Below are 22,756 nucleotides of genomic sequence, written 5' to 3' on the forward strand. Positions count from 1 at the left end.
TGTTCAATAAATAAAAGCATGTCTATAACATATATTTTAATAACTTTTCCCAAGCCTGACATCAAGCCACTAAGAATCGCTCCTCTAACTGGTCAATTTGTAGGGGAAGATTGGTTTGACTAATAATCCACCCCTGATCAAAATGACCTCAATTTCTGTCGGGGGGGGGGGAAATCAAGCACAGGGACAAGTAAAGGTTGCAGGGACAAGTGTTCTGCAACCTTTCCACCTATCCATTCCACCTTTCCAACCTATCCATCTGTAACGGATCCGCAGTGGTCCACAGACCAGTGTAAAAACCTCTGCAAAGGAAAAAAAAGTAGCAAAGGTGCAAAAACAAACAAGCGAACAAAATCCCTTCTAAATCCTGTGGAAAAAATACGCAAAAACTATAAATTTGTTATTCTGTAGATAATACTGAAAGGATCTAAGAGAGTTTTTACCTGCATATTGTTTAATGATTTCAGCAGCAAATGGTATTTCCTTGCGTGTGTGAGGCAGGCACAGATCAAATACTGCCTATAGAGCTTTCATGGCAAGATGAGCATGTCAACATCTTGAACACAATCTGTTTGGGTTGAGGCCATAATAGGGTTTACTGTACACATGTATGACTCAGCCTTTGCTCTTTGCCCATTTGGAGGAGAGAAGCTGGAGGGGAGTAGGGGAGGATGCTTTGCCTTCAACACTTATCCCCAAGCATACCCTGTGAAAATCTGGCAATAGAGGAGACCCAGACCAGAGAAAGAGAGGCTAGCTCCTTTTTCCAGCTTGTTGCTATGTGCCAGCCCTTGGGTCCGCTTTTGTAAATCCAGCTTTGGTGCACAGCATATCAGAAAGCCGTTTTCCTTGATATGCAGCAACCGAAGTGGGAGACTGAGGAAGGGAAAGCTCTCCCAGGTGGGAGATGGGAGGATTCAACTCTCTGAACCTGTGAAGATTAAGATAAAATAGAGACTGAGTGTTACATGGATATATTTATAATTTTGTGTTTTATGATGATCACATGAGGATTATTATTAATGTATTTTAGTTTCTTTTTTCTCTGGTATTTTTCTGTTTGATTTATTGTTTTTATTATTCTCTTTAGTTTAGTTTGAATTTTATGGCATATTAGGATAAAAACCTATAATAAAATTGTGTTGTTGTTTTTTAAAAAGAGAAAGTATAACAACCATTAAATGATTAACTAGTGAAGCCTTTCCAGGAAGAGAGAAAGAAAGAGAAGAAATGAGAAGACATCCATTTTGCTTTCTTGCATTTCCTTTTCCTTGGGATGGTTTGCGTTGCTGCCTCCTGTATAATGTTACGAGCCTCCATCCATAGTTCTTCAGGCACTCTGTCCACCAAATCTAAATCCTTAAAGCTGTTCCTCACTTCCACTGTGTATTCATAAGGGATTTGATTTAGATTGTATCTTACTGGCCCAGTGGTTTTTCCTATTTTCTTCAGTTCAAGCTGGAATTTTGCTATAAGAAGCTGATGATCTGAGCCACAGTCAGCTCCAGGTCTTGTTTTTGCTGACTGTATAGAGCTTCTCCATCTTTGGCTGCAGAGGGTATAATCAATCTGATTTCGATGCTGCCCATCTGGTGATGTCCATGTGTAGAGTCATCTCCTGTGTTGTTGGAAAAGAGTGTTTGTGATGACCAGCTTGTTCTCTTGACAGAACTCTATTAGTCTTTGCCCTGCTTCGTTTTGAATTCCAAAGCCAAACTTGCCAGTTGTTCCTTATATCTCGATTCCCTACTTTAGCATTCCAATCCCCTATAATGAGAAGAACATCCTTCTTTGGTGTCATTTCTAGAAGGTGTTGTAAGTCTTCACAGAATTGGTCAATTTCACTTTCTTCAGCACCGGTAGTTGGTGCATAAACTTGGATTACTGTGATGTTAAAAGGTCTCCCTTTAAAGGATCAGGTATGGCTTTAAAAGATCATGAAACAGAAACTAGGCATTGCCCAAGTGCCTTTGCTAGGCTGATGATTACACAGGGCTGGATCTTCTCTGTGGTAAAGGAAAAGGACCCCTGGATGGTTAATGGGGTGTGGTGCTCATCTTGCTTCAGGCTGAGGGAGCCGGCATTTGTTCACAGACAGCTTTCCGGGTCCTGCAGCCAGCAGGACTAAACCGCTTCTGGTGCAACAAGACACCGTGATGAATGCCAGAGTGCACAGAAATGCCATTTACCCCTCACCTTCTCTGTGCCAGCTCTCTGTGTGTAGGAGACACAGATTTTTTAACAGCAGTATCAGCATGTAATTTTAGGAAGCTTGCCAATACTTTTCTCTTCATTAGGCTATTGGCTGATATTGAAGTTTTAGGTGTTGATTGATTGTAAGCTTTGAGTGGGAAAGTAGGGAGGAAGGTTCAGAGGGTTTTTTATATTAAAGATGTACTGTAGAGGCAGGATTGATTAGCTAGAGACTCACATTTTGGCATTGAAAAGCTGTAAAAATGCTCTTATTTCCAGCCCAGTGCCTTGAAATGGAGCCTTTGACTTGAAAACAGGCAATGTATGGCCTTGAAAGCATTACAAATTACAGGAAAATCCTGTCTATCTTTCTTTCATCAAAACAAAAAGTCATAAAATCTCTAGGTAGAGTATTTTACATGAGGGCAGGGAGGAGATCATGCATTTCTTGGGAGAGCAGTTTAGTTTGCATGAGTCTGCTAAGGACTTTAATTTTTCATACCCTTCATTAAAAAGGACCACAGGGAGTAGCAAGTATGAGCCAGCCGAGCTTTAAATATGTTGCAGATGTGCTCACAGTGTGGTTTGGGGAGCAGAGTCAGAAATCATTTGGCTAGAGAGTTGTCTGCCTCTTGCATTAGTTTCCTGTTAAAATCTCTTCCTAAAAAGCTAGGTCTTCTAAATTACATGTAGGCAAGTTTCACACAGGGTGCGGTTTTTGTATGATGTACTTTGAAGGAAGCGTGATTGCAGGAGCAGAAATTGTGTTTTATTAGCTAATTGAAAATCCACACCGTCCCCAAAGAATTTTAAGAGTAAGTCACCATCTCATCAATGGTATTCAACCTTCTCAGACCCTGAACCTGCAATTTTAATTTTCCAATATTGCTCCTACTAATCCTGCCAATCCTCCATGGGATATCAGCACTCTGTGCATGGTTGTGCCCCCATCCCAATTTTATCCTCAGCAGGCAAGCAAGCAAGCACCTCCTTCACTGAGTATCAAATAATATGGCATCTGAAAGTGGCCCCTCGCTCCACTTTTTGCTTTTTGGGAAGGAGCAGCATTGTGTGATTGTTAAGTGACTTTGCTTACTTCCGTGCACAAATCTGTGTCACACACTTCATTTGGTATGTGTACTTATAATGTAAAGGTGTTCCTCCAGCACAGGACTTGCATCCAGAGGGGACTCAGTCTCTCTCTTTCTGAGTAACATCCTCTTGCATAAACTATGCTGTTACAGTGGTGCCTTGCTAGACGAATTTAATTCGTTCCACGGGTCTTTTCTTATAACGAAAAAAATCGTCTAGCGAATCCGATAGGAATGCATTGATTTTTTTTTGATTTTTTTTTGCCCATAGGAACGCATTGAATTTCAATGCGTTCCTATGGGAAACCGCAATTCGCTAGACAAAAACGAATTCATCTAGTGAGGCAACCTCCGCTAGAAAAAACCTTTCGTTAAGTGAACATTTCGTTAAGCGAGGCACCGTTGTATTACCAATGTACTCCAGATTCTAAAATACCCTCAGCGGGAATTCTCCCTCCCATTGGCACGAAAATCCATTAAGGAGGTTATCCTTAATGGCATCCCATATGAACTGCTTGCATAGGAGATTTGATGTTTTGTTGCCCTTAATTGCGGGTGTTGGCACCTGCAAACAAGAGCTGCCCTGAATAAAAAAACACACCCCTAGATCAGTTCTAGAGCACAGCCCTCAGCCAAATTTAGGGGTGGTTACACACAACTGTTTTACCACACCTGATGTGTTGTAACATTCTCCTTGCAGTGAAAGAGCTCACCCTAAAATAATGTGGCCATCTTATTGGTTCTCATTTTTTTTCAAATAATATTTGTTTTATGAAAATACAAAAATACCACCTGGATGTGGGGGAGAGGTTTTCTTGGGGTGATTAAAAGGAATATATTTATAATCTGTATTTTAACAGTTGCAGAAATCAACCAGCAAAGCAGTGATGGGTAAGGTTTTGCCTGCTGGTTTCTACCTGTTCATGCAGCTGTTAAAAACTCAGAATGTCTATCCATAAAGGGGGCATGCTTATTTAAATCACCCTGAAAGGTAAAGGTAAAGAGACCCCCCCTGACAATTAAGTCCAGCCGTGAACAACTCTGGGGTTGCAGTGCTCATCTCGCTCTAAAGGCTGAGGGAGCTGGTGTTTGTCTGCTTCCGCAGACAGTTTTTGTGGCCAGCATGACTAAGCCGCTTTTGGCGAAACCAGAGCAGCACACGGAAACGCCGTTTACCTTCCCGCTGGAGCGGTACCTATTTATCAACTTGCACTTTGATGTGCTTTCAAACAGCTAGGTTGGCAGGAGCTGGGACCGAGCAACGGAAGCTCCCCCGTTGCGGGGATTCGAACCGCCAACCTTTCGATCAGCAAGCCCTAGGCTCAGTGGTTTAACCTGTAGTGCCACCTGTGTCCCTAAATCACCCCTACAGACTATTTAATTTAAAAGTATTATACAGTAATATTATGCAGTGGCTTCTGGTGCTCCACACTCCTTTATTGCTAGTCATCATACCTTCTGTATATTTGTCAGGTTTGTCATTAAACATTTGAGTAGCTGTGAAGGAAGCTAGGCTGTGTGACTCACTCATCCCTACAGTTCCGAAAATGACTCACCGCATGCAAAGTTACATGCTATATTAGTATGTGACTAGTTGACAAATGGCTTGCCAAGAAGCAAGTACACTTTGACTTCTTCCTAAGATTTCTGATTGAGGGCAGATGTATGGTAAATGGTTCCTTTGGCAAATGATGATGATGATAGCTATTTTTCTAGGAAAAGAGGTGCCAGACCTCACCATGAAAACCTCCCTTGTTCTCTTATAATGGCAATGGTGCCTATCTGAGAGGTGCCGGAACTGGGTTCCGGAGAGTTCCAGCTGAAAAGAATTTGTTATAATTTATTATTATAATTTAAATTTGTGTACCACCCCTCATCCAAAGATCACAGGGTGGTTCACAACATAAAAATACACCTGGGGCTGTTTAGCTTAGAGAAAAGGAGAGTAAGAGGTGACATGGTAGAAATTTGTGCATGGCTTGAAGGAAGTGGCTAGAGAAAAGTATCCCCCGCTCCCTTCATAATACTAGTAGAAGCCATGGACATCCAGTGGAGCTGAATTATGGAAGACTGAAGACAGAAGAAAGTCCTTCTTCACAGAGCACATCGTTATGGAACTATCTTTCACAAGGAACAGCGATGGCTACCAACTAGGATGGTTTTTTCACGAAGGGCAAGGCTATGTTAATCAGAGGCATTATGTTACCACTTGCTGGGAATCAAAAGTAGGCAGAGTCCTGTTGAGTACATCTGGCAGGCTTTCTGGTGGGCCACTGTAAGAACAGGCTGCTGGACTGGACTGGCCACTGGTCTGATCCAACAGGCTTGTCTTATGTTCTTATGACCTCTTTCATATATACCTCATTATCTTTTGGCAGTGTGACTCATTTCCCTTCCAAACTGATACATCTACTTTGATTAAGATGGTCCAAAACTGGAACGTTTTATGGAGCTAGTTGAAGCATCTGGGAGAAGCCCAGGGGAAGGAGGGTAGAATTAAATAAAAGTGGTTAAAGGTTATTTTGATAGAAGAAATAATATTTGAATGTATGGGGGAAAAATTGGGGTATAAATTGTGGGGCTAAAGGAAGAATTAGAGATGGATGGGAAAATAAATTGAGATTTGGATTAATTAATGAATTATAGGTTGAGGATAGTTGATTCCCCCCCTCTGTGTAGATTAGAATTGGTTGTGAGATAATGGAAAAATTACATTAGAATGATTTAAGATGATAAAGGAAAATTGCTTAATTTAGATTTAAAAATGGACCCAGTGTGGGAGGAATCGAGGAAGTCTACAATGTCAAGTTAATGTAAGAATTGATATGTTTCTCCCCCGCTTCTTTTTCTCTTTTGTTTATGTCATATTGCCATCCCCCCCCCTTTTGCTCTTTGTTTCTCTCTTTGTGGATTTTTGTATTTTGAAATGTTTGAAAATCAATAAATATTACAAACAAACTGGTACATCTGCTATTAAAGAATGGCATTACTTGCCTCAAGTGATTAGGAAAACTACCCTAAAGTAGTAGAGTAATTCAATGGGGTTGGTGGAAATGTTGTCCCTATTTTCAAAAAGGGGAAAAGAGAGGACCCAAACAATTACCGCCCAGTCAGCCTGACATCAATACCAGGAAAGATTCTAGAGCAGATCATTAAGCAAATGGTCTGTGAGCACCTAGAAAGGAACGCTGTGATCACTAAAAGTCAGCATGGGTTTCTGAAAAATAGGTTATGTCAGACTAATCTGATCTCATTTTTTGACAGAATTACAAGCCTGGTAGATGAAGGGAACGCTGTGGATGTAGCCTATCTTGATTTCAGCAAGGCCTTTGACAAGGTGCCCTATGATATTCTTGTAAATCTATCCAGCTTAGACTCACTTTTTTCTAAATTTGTTTTTGTAATTATCTCTGCTTCTGTGCTTTTGATCCTTAAGGTGCAGGAAAGGGGTATACCCTCCATAAAACAAATAAAATTCTCTTGCATGCAATATACAGGTAAGTCGGGTAGTAGGAGAAGTATATTGAGTCTTTCTCATAACTCACATTTTTCCAGGCAACAAACAACTCAATTATCCTAAAATAGTCATCCAGTTTGTTTCACTGCAGGAAAGCATAGCATGCTTCAGTCAAAAGGATCAGAAGATTCATTCTTTGTTACATATGTGAGTCTTACCCTCTTGGATTTGCTACTAGCAGGCTATAAACGTCGAGGTAGAAATCTCAGGGGGAAATACATTAAAATACCACAGGATAAATATTTAGAGTACAGAAATCAAGCCATTCTATCAGAGCTAAAGTGCAACGCTTTGGAAAAATGACTAATCCGTGTGGGCTTTTCTAAAATTTGCACAGCAAAATGTCAAATATCTATGGGGCTTGTGCAGATCAGGCCACAGTAGCAGTTTATGTGAATGACCAATGGTGAACTAATTCTTAGCTGAGATGAAAGTCATGTTCCCATGATGTTAATGGACACTCACTTGCTGATTCACAATGTTTACACATACACATACGACTGGATCTAAATTTCCTATCTAAATGCATCATCTGCACTCAACACTATGTTTGGCATGTAGGCCTTTTCATTTCAGCTGCAGTTCTACTCCCAGACTGGTAACAGTGGAGACTGCCATTTGTGGGGCAGCAGGAAAAAAACTTGTTTGCTACACCAGATCCCAGACTGGCAGTGAAGAGGCTCAATGTGGGCCCACTGCCATCCTGTGCCAACAGTAGGACCGGCTCAGACTCTAGCAGATCCTGTAGAACCCCCCCCCCCCTCCAGAAGAGGCTGGCAGTATGGGTGTAGCCAGGATTTATATTGGGGGGGGGGAGGCTTCATGTTAGAGGGGCTGAACCTCAGTTGGGTATTTTTACTGATTTACTTGCCTCCCCTTGGCTATACCCATGCTAGTAAGGGAGGTGGATCAAAGAGGTTGGCAGGCAGCAGACAAAATGGCAGGTAAATGGATAAGAAAGCTAACAGAGATCAAACATGCAGGCAGGGAGAAAATGCACACTATCTGGAGCTCGGCCAGCAAGCGACACAGAGAAGTCCGGAGCCTGCCTCCTGCCTCAGGCTTGACCTGGAAGTATTTATAGCCATATCAGGTCAGGTGGCATTAAAGGTAGTTATGCAATCTTGAGGAGCATCAACCCAGAGACCTGGAGTTTCTGGTTTGGATCTTAGGAATTCAAAATCCACTGAATATTCAGACAGGGATCAGAACCATGCCTGCTCACCCCACCCCAGATCTCTCTGCCTTCAGTGTTAATGTGAAAGGGACAACTGCAGGAGGGCCAGCAGACAGAGAATTACTCTGCCCTCTGCACATTCATTAAACACATTAGGATGGAGAATGTGCATGTAGACTTAGTTTGGTTATCCATTCTGAGTAAGACAATAAAAATAATTAACTGACAAATCAGGTTGGTTCTGCCCTCCCAACACCCCCCATGTCTCTTTTTGTATTTGAGCATTCCCTTGGTGCATCTAGGCCTTCATTTCACTCTTCCATATTCAGCGCTGTCTCCCCCACCCTTGCAATAACTAACCATCTTGCTATTATGCAGAATAGCATTTGGTGCTTCAAGCCGCAGAACCCTTTTACTCAATGACAATAATTTTGGCACTGTAAATAAGTATTAGTCTGTTTAAACTCAAATTGGGACTGAATTGTTTTTTTTAATTCCTCCAAGTGCAATAAGCTCTGTGGTATTACCTGTGGAATAAAGATCACCACATATCACATGCATCTGGCATCCTTGCAAATACTTGAGCTTGCATGTAACATAGGATTGGGGACCTGTATAGGTTTGGTAACATGATAGTTGGCACTGTTTTTGTACTGACTGTCCTATTAATTTGACCTGGTGCGGGATATAGCCCTGGTTCTGCCAGACTCAGACCTTGGCTGCTGTGTACTCAGTGGTCTATGGTGAGGGGTTAGGCATCCCCTATTGTACACATCCCCTCCCGTTCCCCTAAATGTCCCTTTAAATAACTCTTCTACTAAAACCTCAAATTTATTTCTAGATTTGGGAGATTCAAATGCAATTCACGAGTTCCCTGGAAAAAGCTGAGGAACAGGATTTCCCCCCACAATTTTTTTTTTTAAATGTATGTGTGCCATCTGGATTGCAGCCAAGATCTTTTAAAACTTGTATATGAAAGCAAAAACAATCGAAGGTTTGTGGCATCCTAAGAACTAATTAATTTATTATGGCAAGGGTAAACTAGAGACCATTTCATGAAGTGACCACTGGTAACTGCTTGAGGTGCTCGCTCAATAATCTGTTTTTGGGGAGCTGGAGTTGGAATCATTCCAGATTTAGATTTGGTTATGGCCACTCTCACACCTGCACTGGTCCTAACATCCTCAGTCAACATGAAGTGTACAGGTGAAACTCGGAAAATTAGAATATCATCGAAAAGTGCATTCACTTCAGTAATGCAACTTAAAAGGTGAAACCAATACTGTACAGTGGAACCTCGGTTAACGACTACCTCCGTTTACGAAAGCACTCTATCGGCGCAGAAGCGTGCCTTCGGCGAACAAATACCTCAGCGAGCGAACACCTCCGTGGCGTTCACAAACCAAGGTACCACTGTATATGAGATAGATACATGCAAAGCAAGATATTTCAAGCCTTTATTTGTTGTAATTGTAATTATTTGTTGTTAGGCGGGTCAATTATTAATGAAATGTAATTAATGAAATGTAATAGTGATGTTTATTTTTGCATTATTGTAACTACCGTATTTTTCGCGCATAAGACACACCTAACCAAAAGACGCACCTAATTTTTAGAGGGGGAAAGCCCAGTTTTTTTGGGGATCAGCTCACAGTTGTGCAGCTTTTTTGCAAAGGGGGAAAGCTCCATTTTTTTGAGCATCAGCTCAAAGTTGTGCAGCTTACCTTGCAAAGGGGGGAAATCCTGTTTTTATGGAGTTCAACTCACAGTTCTGCAGCTTCTTTAGGAAAGGGGGGGGAGGGAGCCATTTCTACAGTTTCCAGACAGATAATCTAATCAGCCAGTCACATGTCGCTGGGGAAACACAACAATGGAGGACTGGGCAAGGGGGTGGGACCGGGAAGGGAGCTAGCTGTGTCAATTCTGTGTCCAGGGCAGCTGTCTATCAGCTCCATCTGGTATGCAGGCTGAGACCCTGCCTGCCTGTGGACTGTCTCACCAGAGTGGTGTATGCTCTAGTTATCTCCTGCTTGGATTACTGCAATGCGCTCTATGTGGGGCTACTTTTGAAGGTGACCCGGAAACTACAACTAATCCAGAATGCGGCAGCTAGACTGGTGACTGGGAGTGGCCGAGACCACACAACACCGGTCTTGAAAGACCTACATTGGCTCCCAGTACGTTTCCGAGCACAATTCTAAGTGTTGGTGCTGACCTTTAAAGCCCTAAACGGCTCGGGCCCTGTATACCTGAAGGAGTGTCTCCACCCCCATCGTTCTGCCTGGACACTGAGATCCAGCACCGAGGGCCTTCTGGCAGTTCCCTCGTTGCGAGAAGCGAAGCTACAGGGAACCAGGCAGAGGGCCTTTTCGGTAGTGGCACCCGCCCTGTGGAACACCCTCCCATCAGAGGTCAGAGAGATAAACAACTACCTGACATTTAGAAAATACCTAAAGGCAGCCTTGTTTAGGGAAGTTTTTAATTTGTGATTTGATGTATTTTAATGTTTGTTGGAAGCCGCCCAGAGTGGCAGGGGAAGCCCAGCCAGATGGGCAGGGTATAAGTAAGTAAATAAATAAATAATAATCATTATCATTATTATTATCTCCCTCCCGGTCTCTTGCAATCAGCTGCTGAGTGGGTTCTCTTTCCCTCTTGTTAACCTTTAGCTCTTTCTAAAAAAAAAGCACGGTCTGCTTTTCACCCCTGGGCAATTCGGCTCCAGGGACCATGCATTCGCTCCATATGACGCACAGACATTTCCTCTTACTGGTACTTTTTCGGAGGAAAAAGTGCGTCTTATGGAGCAAAAAATACGGTGTTTGCTTGCACGCCTGAATCAAGGGGACAGGCACGAGTGAGTCACAGAGTACTTGCTCGTGCAACAATCACCCCTCATGCAACTACAGGGCGGAGTCCAGCTGAATTGTTGATGAACGTTAGTGTGGCCGAACCCCCGGGGTGTGTCAATGCGCCACAGTCTTTCATTCTGGGAGATCGGGTTTTTGCTCAGAACTTGGTGGGGGACATTCTTTGGGTGCCGGCTACGGTAGTGGGGGTCACTGGGCCTTGATCGTACCAGGTGGCGCTCGAGGACGGTCGTTCGTAGATCAGTTGAGCCACAGGGTTGGGAATTTGGACACTACCACAGTGCCCCCAACTGCACCTCCAACTATAGAACGAACACCAATGGAAGGCGAGGTTCCATCATCATCCCCTTCATAACCTGCAGAGGAGGAACTTAGCGAAGCCACGCCAGAGGCCAAGCCGGACTCTCCCGGGGTTCGGACTTTTGCTGCACTGAATCAACCACAGAGTCCAACCAGGGAGGGTTTGTTGACAGTAGCGGAGCCTGAACACTTGGGTTCACCGCCTCCATCGGTTGCACGGCAGCCTCAGCAGGCATCGGAAAAACCCCTGAACTCGAGTACTGGCCCTCGGCAATCCAACAGGGTCACCAAGCGGCCAGCCTACTTAAGGGACTATGTTAGCTCTGTACAAGATACAATGCGTGGTAAATAGAAGTATGTACCAGGAAACCATTATGCTTTTGTACCTTGAAACCATTATGCTGTTGCACTAACGAAACTCTCAGTGGGGAGGGGTGGTATGTATTGGAGTTTTCCCTCAGGTCCTCGTCAGTTGTTTTAGGCGGGAACTTTAGGAGGGGACTTTGAGTTAGGTTTGTTACATTGTTTGAGCCAGCAGGGTATAAAAGCAGGCTGGCTGAGCAGTTAGTTCTGTTCCAGCTTCCAAAGAAAGAGCTGCCTTGGAGAAATAGCTGTGTCGTGTGCTATGTCAACCAACTATTCAACACAATACAAGTTAAATCTGCCCACATTCAAGAGCTAAAAAGTATAAGCTTATATCCAGATTGAACGCCACGGCACATTTTGAACTTGAATGACAGAATGGTTCTCCCACACTTACAAATTTACGCTCAGGGCAGTACAGGAAATAATTAAAAAGTTATTGTTTGCAAAGTGGAAATAATAATAATCGTTTATAATTGAATAATGCCTGTTTCTAGCAGATTTTCTCCTGCTTCAGTAGTAGGTTTCCTATTTGGTAGTACCTAGCATGTTGAACCCATGTTAGGTATTTTTTAATGTAAAAAGGAATATGACTCATGGGACACATATTTCTATTGTGACTTCAAACATGAAAGGCTCACACCTGGTTTACCTATGTAATTAATGGAACCCACCATGGGCGTAGCCAGGATTTTTGTTGGGGGGGGGAGAACCGACGTGATTGGCCAGTTAGTTAAGTATGTTTATCGTTTTACTTGATCGGGCGCCCCCCCCCGCGCATGCAACCCCCCCACCCCTTCCTAGACTTCTCCATCCTCGAACTCATTTTGAAAGGTGGAAGAATTATTAACGTGTGCTGCCTGTGCAATTTACCTGGCTCTCACAAAATTTCCGCAGGGTAAGAAACGCTTACCCTGAAACCCCAGTCTATGAAGCTTAACGTCTGATGTGGCTTTTCTGTGGTGAGGATGCGTGCAGCAACCTTCAGCAGCCACGCGAGGAGCAAGGGCAGCCCTGGGTTGAGGCACGCAGCGCAGGGGCCTCCAGAGTGAGGAGCTGCAAAAAGTTCTGCAGCGGTGCTCCTGCGATTTTCCTTTCCGCCCCTTTTTCTGAAGGGGAAGCCCCGTGACGGAGCGCGCGCTCGCGAAGCAGCCCGCTCTGCGTCACGTATCCATGGCACGTGCGAAGCAGCCGCCGAACCGAACCGAGGCAAGGCGTCGTGCCGTGCGGATCGGGCCCTCCCCGGGCTGCTGCTTTAAGGGCTCCCACAATGCTGCGCTCGCGTCCCAGTTCCGTTACGCGGCATCTCTCCCGGAGCAGGAGCGCGCAGAGAGCGAGGGGGCGGGCAGAGCAGCGGCGGAGGAGAGCCGCGGAGAGGGGGCTGCAGAGGCGCCGAGGGAGGGAGGGAGGAGCTCCGCCCAGCCCATTCCAGCCCAGCCCAGCCGGGAGGGGGGAGAGGGGGGGCGCCCGCCCGCGCGCCCGCGCCTCTGGTCCGCCCCGCAGCTCGGCGGCGCCTCAGGCTGCCGAAGGAAGAAGACGCGAACTTCTGCGCCACGGGAAGCGACGGGGGCTCCGTCCTGCGCGCGCCTCGCTCTCGGCTGGGCTTCGCCGCTTGGTGCGACTGCGGCAGTTGATCCCCGGCTGGGCTGGATTCTGCTGCAGAAAAGCTGTAAGTCGGAACTTGGGAGTTGCAGGGCCACTTTCCTGGCGCCCCCTCCCTCTTCCCCCTCGCCCGCCCTTCCCTCCCTCCCTCCCTTTCCCCGCAGCGTCTCACTCTCCTCTCTCCCAGACCCCGACGCGTTCCCCTTCTTCCGTCTTGCCTCCTCCTCTTCTCATTTCCCCCTTCTAATGCCTCTTTTACGTCGGCGCCTTCTCACGTTCCCCACCATTTAAATACAGGACTGTAAAAATAAAAATCGGCAGCGCGCTTTGGTTCAAGTGAAGTGCCACGGAGTTCAGGGGGACGCCCGCCCACCACCACCTCCCACGTACGTGCGCAGGGGGTTGGACTCGGGATGCGTCGAAACGTCAGGCTGATCTTTCGCTCCTGGTGCGTAAAGAGGATCGCTGCTCTGTAGGGTTAAAAAAAAAAGTATAAGAAAGCCCCACACCTGGCCCTTTCCTCTTCTCTGCCAAGTGGGCAGCTTGTTCATCTCCCACCCCTGTGCGCACCTACCTGGAAGTCCTGCAGAACGTGGGAGAAATACTTTGAGTCAAAGCATGCCTAGGATCCAGCCGAGGGGAATAAATCAACTTTGCCGCTGCAGGAGTGGATCAGGGTTGTTTTTTAATAGGGCGGTTTGAATCCGGCTAGTTTAGTAGAAAAGGTTGAACGGATGGCTTTGGTTTGTTGGTCCAGGCTGCAGCAGCAAGTTCCCTTCTCAAGGTCTGTGGTGACTGTTCCTATGAGTCACTGATAATGGTACAAAGTTGTGTTATGTGTGTTTCAAAACTCCTAATCCTGTGCTGTGCAGTAAAGCGTTTCCATGTCATTTTGATAACGTCAGCAGAGCTTTTGCTAAATTGCAAGTTACTATTGCTCATGGGTTTGAGTAATGTTTATAAATGAAAATGCAATATTGGGAAAGGCACTCTCGAAAGATTTAACACCTGCCACATCCTGCATTGGATGGCAGGAGAGAGAGATAACATGCCTGTGGAAAAATGGGAGGGTTGAGGGCAGGAATGTTGAAGGAAAATAAATGCCTGCATCCCTGACCAAACCATGCTGCCTGCCTGAGCTGCAGAGTTACAAAGTCTGTCTTGTGGTTTTAGCCAGTTCTGCATCACACTTTGGCAGCATCACTGCTAGTTAGAATTGAATGCTCACTGGACTGTGAAGAGACAGTAAACAAATCTCTGTCCATTGATTTGGGCACCAGAGTCTTCAGATGATAGTAAAAGAATGCTTTTCACTTGTTCTATTAAGGGCTGAAGCATTCTAATCTGGCCAATTTATGCCAGATCCCAATTTATGCAGAAAATGTGTATGTTTGTGGACTTGAATTGGGCTAGCAATGGAATAGCTTGCTCTCTTTTCCAGTATATAATCTGCAAAAATCTGGTTTTGTTTTGGGTAGTGCTGCTGTCTGTTTTGCAGATTAATCTGAGGTTGCCATTTTTGTCATTTACACGCACATTTGTAGGGGCAAATGGATGTTTTCTGGAGTTCATATAAAAAAAGATTGTGAAACTGAAAGTTTTTCTGGTCCATTTCCAGACTGAGGTAATATTTGTGCCCAATAATATCCACATGAGATATTGATTGTGGATGCACACTCCCATTTGTAGACTAGCCTACAAATGTTCATTTCGTTTATGCCATAATAGCATTCATCTGACATCTTCTTTATCCACACTCTTGAGTGGGCATGACAGACATCAAGTGGGAGAGGGGGGATGGTGCTTACAGTATTCTTTTAATGTTTTAAGAGATTCTCAGCTTCTGGATATTGAAAGGAAGGTCTCCAAAATGCATTAACATTTACATAGTTAGTTTGCCATGGTAAATGTGGCATCCCAGAACCTTTCATATAATTACTATTAAAAACGTGATATTAACAATGTGTCACTGATGTGAATTATGAATTACTTCCTGTGTTTCAGAAAAATAAATAGAAAGTGACACTGAACTGGGGGTGGGTTGTGTGAAATGGCGACTAGCTATTATGTTTTTGCGTTCCAGGAGCCATGTGACAAATGACTTTTCTATCCGGTTTCTAACACTGGTTAGATGGCCTTAGGTCAGGAAGTTCTCTGTTCTTTTAGCCTCAGCAATCCCCCCCCTTCGGTTGCAATATGAGGGGGCATCATGCAGACCTTCATTCTTATTTGTTGTCATTTAGCCGTGTCCAACTCTTTGTGACCCCATGGACCAGAGCATTATTATATGGCCTGGTAAAGACTGCTGATATGATGGACTCTGAACACTTATGCACTAAAAATGTTTGTCTGTAAACCTTGAGAACCGTAGTGTGGAATGGATTGGTGCATTAAACAAGGTACTTAGTCATTCTAATCTTAACATAATTTTCAAAATTAGTTTTCCTGTTTACTCCAATAAGGTACTCAAAAACAGGATTGTCTTCAACAAAAGAAACTAATACTTTCTATAATCTGGGATTACAGAACAAAGCATCATGCTGTGCAATATTGTCATTGTATTCAGAGTTGTAATGGCAGCACGTGTTCTTCCGCTGTTTTGATTTTTCAGTAGTACAGACTTCAAAGGAAGACTGGGAAAGGGGAACTGTGGCAAGAGAAAAGAGATTTTAGTTTCATTGATCTGTGCCATCCAGCTGTTGAAGTACTTTGCTTGAACAGCATCTGATAGTTCGAGCATCCAGATGAGGTGAAAAAGAGATGGATCATTGGTTTGAGGACACCTAAGCTTGTTTTACTTTCTAGTGAGAGCTGTTGTGAAGTAAATGAGAGGAATTATATTTTGCTGAGAGTTCATTCTGCATCCTGGGATGTTATGATTCATCTAACTCAGGGGTCGGCAAACTAAGGTCTGCGGACTGGATCAGGCCCAATTGCCCTCTGGAGTCACTGCTTGGATCGGTGTGATCACCATTTTTAAAAATTTTTTCCAGGCGCCATTCCCCCCCCCAATTCCCCCTTCCCTCGCACACACTGCGATGACACCTCCTCCCTTCCTCTTCCTGGCTTCTCCCCGCCCTGCGGAGGAAGGGGGTTGGGCTTTAATAGGAAGCCTTGCTGGCCCCCCAGGGGAAACTGGCACGGAAAGGAGAGGCGCCACCACTGCTGCCAGCTCCCAACCGCAGGCAGAGCTGGGGGGAAGGTAGGCAGGGGGAGGGGAGGGCTGGGGCAGAGAGGGGGAGAGAGAAGCCCCCTCCGCCACGTGCATGCATGTGCAGCCCGTCCCGCCCAAAGGACTGGGGGTGGTGAACCGGCTCCCTCCCAAAAACATTTGCTGATCCATGATCTAACTCAAGCCTGCATGTAGCTTCTTCTTTTTTTAAAAAAAGGAAAGTGTGTTTTGGTTCCATGGGCCATATCCTTATCAGGGTCAGCATTATGGGCCAAATTTGACAGTTGGGCATCAAATTCCTAGCAAAGGAGAAAAAGACAGCCCCCCCCTCCCAGAGGCAGGAAAAGGAGAAAAAGCTTTTCTAAGTCACCCCCTTCTTCCATAATATTCCCTGATATCAGGAATTTGAGGGGGGAACTTAATGGGGAATTAGGGAAACTTGAAAAAGGGTTTAAGATAGCCTATTGCAACAGCCTCTTTGCAGGCTGCTTCAAAGGGTGCTTTCGCCCATGCTCAGCTGATGAGCAGGGATTAAATCCTGCTGCCTTGGCTACACAATCTCGTTGCTTCCCGGGAACAGGATCAAGCAGCCAGTGCCAAATTAGTGGTGTCAACTGATAGCGGTGGGCAAGTGAACATGGTTTGGGGAAAACTGCCTTGCGGGCTAAATTGGGACTCCTGCCTGGCCGTGATTGGCCTGCAAAGCAGAGGTTCCCCATTCCAGATTTAGCCTCTTTGCTGCACTTAGTCTCTTGAGGAATAGTGCAAAAAGACTTTGTTTAAGGCTGGAACTCTCCACCTGTGTCATGGTTGGCTTTTGTTTTGAACATAACCTGCTTCTGCTTATATTCAGTGGAAGTATTTTCTTTTTGCTAAACATGTTGCCTGGCTTTTTATGAACTTGCAGCTTTCTTTAGGTACTGTAGGATTGCCACATTGGGCTTGACATGAATTCAAAGGGGTGTGAACAAATGATGAGAAGTGACATACCGGCTTCACATGTTACACTAAGCCAGGATTTGTTTTATAGCTCGTGGTTAGTCTGGAGAGAACTAAACAACAAGCCTAGGTTTTGGCAACATGCTAAGCAAAGCCATGGTTTAGCTCAACATGATGCAGAAGAAAACTCCTGGGGCGAAGTGAAGGAGTTGTAATCTCCTCCCTGAGAGTGCCTGCATTTGCTTGAAGCCATGGTCTGCCTTAGTTCTAAACAGGCTACTAAAGTAGGAGGGTTGTCAGTTGAAGACTGTTAGAATCTACCTTCAGAGCTTCATGTTCAGCATGCAAAGGTGGAAGAGGAGCCCGTGTATACAGGAGTATTGGACTTGGGGTTTGAGTGTTTGCTGCTTCTTCTTTCCCTATTCAGAGTCCAAACACACCTAATCCAATAAGGCAAATTAAAGATATGCACTTACTCTGAGTTAGTTCTGAGCCCAGTTGAAACTGCTGACATGAGCCTATAAAACCCTAACTGGCAAGGGGCCTTCTCCCATTTGGATCCACCTGTTTGCTGAGGTTTTCATTGGAGTCCCTACTCAGGGTGTTTTAACCATGGGAGGAGGGTTGCTGTATTTACTCAAGTCCAATGTGCCATCAAATCTAATGTGCACCTCAATTTTCATAACCTTAAAACAAAAAAAAAGTATTTGCTGCTTAGTGTAATGTGCATTGGCAAAAAGTGTGCTCTTTACAAAAATGAGTTAAAGGTGAGAGGTAAATTTGTACATACCCGTTTTTGAAGCTGATACTCAGCCAGCTCTTCAGCTGGTTAACCTTTACACTTGCTGTGACATTATCCTTGTGTTAGCATTTTCAAATAGTTGGTTGCACACATATCACCGAAGCATGTGCTTAGGGAAGGGAGTTTTGCTGCTGAGTCTGTGAGGGGTAAGTATATATATTAGCTGGTTCATTCAGATGTAGGAATATTAGCAGCATGAAAATGCTACATCTAAAATTAGTTACACATTGTATCACATTTATCAAAGATGATGAATAAACTATTACAGAAAATAAATCCACATTGGAGGCAAGATTTATGGCAAGATTTAGAAATGCGCAGGTCTAGATCAGGAGGGGGAACCTCTGGCCCAGGTCTCAAACATGAGTTCAAATTTGGCTCATGAGACGGTAGGTAAACTAAGATTCTGCTTACAAAGTTCAAACTTAAGGACTGTCACCAGTCTTGAGAAACCCTGAGAGTGTATTTTTAAAAATTATACACTACCCCAACACATTCTGCATTTGAAAAGGAAATATCTATGCTGAAAAATAGTGTTACATTTGATTTATGAAAAACTTGAGTAGCAAATACCTTTCATTTGATAACCCCTGTGCCATTCTCCCAAGCTTTTGAGTTTTCTAGCAAACTGTTAATGCTTTTATTCTCTGGCCCTCCTCAGACTAGTAGTATACATTGGCATCTTATTATTATTATTATTATTATTATTATTATTATTAACATGATGGCAGCTATCTTGCTGACCAGAACAAGCCTTTCCTTCCCCACACACTCCTCACATCAGCCATTTATTTAAAATTGCTTTCAGGTAAGTACAAGTGAGCTCCCCCCCCCCTTTCTCATTTAAAAACCATAAAATGTATTTAAAGTGAAAGATTGGGGAGAGTACATTAAGTGGCAAAATAAATCTGGTATGTCATGTAAAGCTTTGAAATTCAAAGTAAACATTTGGGCTGCATGAGCCACTGTTTGCTGAGTGACCTACAGGTGTTCTAAAATGAAGAGTCTGTAGAGGTTCAATGATTTGGAAAGGCATGGGCTGCCTGTGCCTGTGCCTGTGCCATCTCCAGTGGCTCTCTTCTTGTTCTGACATGGTGATGATGACTTCTCCCAGCCTTTGAGCAAGCATGAAATATTCACCTTAGAAGTGCATAAGGGAGTGATGACGATGACTGGATTTTATTTTTGGTGCCCATGTTATGAATACTTAAATATGTATGATGAAAAAGTACTCTTAGTTGGCATGGGCAATGCTTATTCAATTTTCTAAATGAGGTTTCCCCAGCCATGGCAGATTTAAGTATGTTCTTCAGGCCACATACTCAAAACAGTCCTCTTGAAGTCATTGTTTAGGGAGGCTTTTAATGTTTAATAAATTATTTCATTTCATTTTTTTGTTGGAAGCCGGCCAGAGTGGCTGGGGAGACCCAGCCAGATGGGCAGGGTATAAATAAATTATTATTATTATTATTATTATTATTATTATTATTATTATTATTATTATTATTTAAGGTTAATAGCAATAAATAGTTTTGAGTTTTGTTTTGTTTTACCCAGATATACTGTTCCTCCGTACATTTCTGTATATAATTATACCATCAAGGGCTCAACTGGAGTTGAGGAAATGGCTCTGGCCAGTGGGCAAATGGTGTTCTTCCCCTGCCCTGAGGCTAGTTAGGAAATCCTGCTAGGATTTGCATTAACCACAGCTAACAACTTTCTTGATGTAGGAAGAAGGAATTTGTACTGGCGAAGAGAAGTGAGGGACTATGTGGTCCAAGGGCAAGCTGTCAATCTTTCAGCCATGGTTAAGTGTGGTGTGGTTAGAATGTTGTACCTGGGAGACAAGGATGTAATCCCCATTTAGTCACAAAGCTCATGATGACCTTTGTTCAGTCTTGACTCTCAGCCTAATTTCCCTCACTGGGTGGTTGTTGAGAATAAAATGGAGACTGTAGAATCAGGTATACCACCTTGAGCTCCTTTTAGGACAGTTGCAGTCAGGTTTTTACTGGCACTATGTGGGGAATAAGATCAATTGGCCATAGCCTTTCCCAGTCTGCTGCTTTCCACCGCCACTGTGGTGTAGTGGTTAAGAGTGGTAGACTCGTAATCTGGGGAACCGGGTTCGCGTCTCCGCTCCTCCACATGCAGCTGCTGGGTGGTGACCTTGGGCTAGTCACACTTCTCTGAAGTCTCTCAGCCCCACTCACCTCACAAGGTGTCTATTGTGGGGGAGGAAGGGAAAGGCGAATGTTAGTCGCTTTAAGACTCCTTAGGCCCAGGGTAGTGATAAAGCGGGATATCAAATCCAAACTCCTCTTCCTCCTCCTCCTCCTCCTCTTCCTCTTCCTCCTCCTCTTCCTCCTCTTCCTCCTCCTCCTCCTCCTCTTCTTCTTCCTCCTCTTCTTCCTCCTCCTCTTCCTCCTCTTCCTCCTCCTCCTCCTCCTCCTCCTCCTCCTCCTCCTCCTCCTCCTTCTTCTTCTTCGACTCTCGTCTCTGACTGGCTCTGCTGACTATGACTAATAATACCTGGAACCAACATCCAGCAGGTCCTGACCCACACTATGGATGACCAATGATCAAGAGGACACAAACTTGGTGAATGCTGGCTATAAAGGGGAGCAGAAATCTCTCTCTTGGTGGTGGTTTCTGTTTTTGAAAGTGATCCTGGTTTTCCTGATTCAGTATTATTTTTACATGCAGTCCACATATTTGCTTTGCTTTTTGTGTGTGGAAAAAATGTATTTTATTGATTTCAAACAAACAGAATTACATTAAAACAACAAATAAAACTACCCTTCCCTTCCCATAGTGGATTTGCCTCTAAATAAGACATACGGTAGTTTTCTGCACAGCTTGTAAGTTTTCACAAGCATCAATAAAGTGATTAATTGAAAGTACCATTCCACAGTGTTCTGTGTATTTTTGGTTGGCAAAAACCATCTTCAATGGATGGTATGTATTGAATAAAATCAAACCATGTTACAGAAAAGGTGGTGCTCCTCTTTCCTATACAGTGTTCACATTTTAAGGTGGTCTGTCCATGTATCAAGCCCCGTGCCTTTTGAGATCCAAACTTCCAAAATATCTCAGTTGAGAGATCTCCAGCGTCTTGCAGTTACTTTGCTTTTAATGAAAAAATGTCTGTGGTTGTTCAGCTTCGTTGAATGAATAGGCAGGGGCATAGCCAGGATCAAAACTAGGGGGGGGGCAAGCCATGGTCGTTTAGGGGCGGGGCCAAGGCACGGGAGGGGAGGGGCCACAAAGTGGGATGTGGGCGGGGCTACAGGGCCAGCGGGCCCGAGGACATTGTGGCGGCGGCAGCAGCAGCGGCCACCTTGTGCTTCTGGGACTGGCAGCGTCGGCGGCTACCCTGCTTGGCTGGAGAGGGCGGGAGGGTCGGGCAGACGAGAGGGGGTGGCAGGGCGGGCGAAGGCGAGGCAAGGCACGGCCGCAGCCACGACGGCTCCGAGGCGTTGCTGCATATCAGCATAATATTTCAACCATGTCATGGGTTCAAGCCCCACCTTAGGAAAAAAATCCTGCATTGCAGCGGGTTGGACTAGATGACCCTTGTGGTCCCTTCCGACTACAATTCTATGATTCTATTGATATATTACCATAGCATATGCATCATTCTGCTTTCTTGAATTGTCCTACTCCTAGGCATAGCAGCCAACTCCTAGAGGCCTAGGTGCCTCCCCCCCCAATTACTGGTAAATACCGTATTTGAAAGAGTCATCCCCCCCATGTTGATGGGCTTTCTATGTGGGGCTTATCTGCCCCCCCTATTTTATTAAGGATGGAAGAGGGAGGGAAGGAAGGAAGAAATAGAGAGAGGGATAACTTATATTTGTGGGTGCCTCTGGGTGACGCTGTGATGCTGGAACTCTGCAGCAAGGAGCCTTGTAAGCAGCTTTCTCTCTGCTTGATTTACAGCAGGCACGTCCAACAGGTAGATTGTGATCTACCAGTAGATCACTGGATGTCTGTGGTAGATCACTGGTAGGTCACTGGCGCCCCTAAAAAAAGCTCACCCAAAATTTTCGTCCTCCCTAAAAAAAGTTGAACTATGGCCTGAAGCCCTAAACAAAAATGGACCTCCCTCCCTCCTAAAAGAAGCTCAACAAGTTTGACCTAAACCCCAAAAAACAGGGCTTCCCTTCCTTAAAAAAACTCAACAGCTTTGACCTGAACCCCCCACAAGGGGGTAGATCACTCCCAGTTTTAAACTCTGTGAGTAGATCAGAGTCTCTTGGGAGGTGGCCACCCCTGATTTACAGTATACAGATGCAGGAGGAGGGGCAGACTGGAACACCACTGCTTTTTATAAACATCACTGTGTCTGTCAAAGCTACAGCCCCCCCTTTCTTATTCACTTCCTTTTAGCCTTGCAGAGCCACCTTAGTCAAATTGAATCCTCTGCACCCTCATTAAATCGCCAATAGAACTCTTAATGCGATTCCTGAATGCTCATTAACTCCTCCCACTGAAGAACAGTAGGGTGAAGTGGTCAGCTATCGAATCTTGCCTGGGGATATATGCTCCATTGTCTTAACTGCTTAACTACTGGTAGCCACTTTGCTTTATTTATTTGATGTGTTTTTGTTACAGCTGTGCCCCCCCCCCAGCGGAGACTTAGCTGCTCTTGCTAAAGCAAAGCCCTTTCCACTTCAGTTTTGTGCTGGTTATGGTCTGTAAAATACATTAAATTTTTGCTTCTAGGG

General features: G+C 44.5%; 2 protein-coding genes across 2 annotated transcripts in view; one reads left to right on the forward strand and one right to left on the reverse strand.

Annotated features, from left to right (window-relative positions):
• The window catches only part of LMNTD1 (lamin tail domain containing 1), a 104,658-nt gene extending 90,747 nt beyond the window's left edge, over positions 1-13,911 (reverse strand). The window contains exons 1-2 of the mRNA XM_060279495.1: positions 13,688-13,911; positions 13,504-13,583 (exon numbers count right to left, since the gene is read on the reverse strand). The gene's annotated coding sequence lies outside the window, so the exon portion shown is untranslated. The remainder of the gene's footprint in view (positions 1-13,503; positions 13,584-13,687) is intronic.
• RASSF8 (Ras association domain family member 8) overlaps positions 12,935-22,756 on the forward strand; it is a 71,063-nt gene continuing 61,241 nt past the window's right edge. The window contains exon 1 of the mRNA XM_035127576.2: positions 12,935-13,180. The gene's annotated coding sequence lies outside the window, so the exon portion shown is untranslated. The remainder of the gene's footprint in view (positions 13,181-22,756) is intronic.

The sequence above is a fragment of the Zootoca vivipara genome, chromosome 10, assembly GCF_963506605.1.
Source record: "Zootoca vivipara chromosome 10, rZooViv1.1, whole genome shotgun sequence".
NCBI lineage: Eukaryota > Metazoa > Chordata > Lepidosauria > Squamata > Lacertidae > Zootoca > Zootoca vivipara.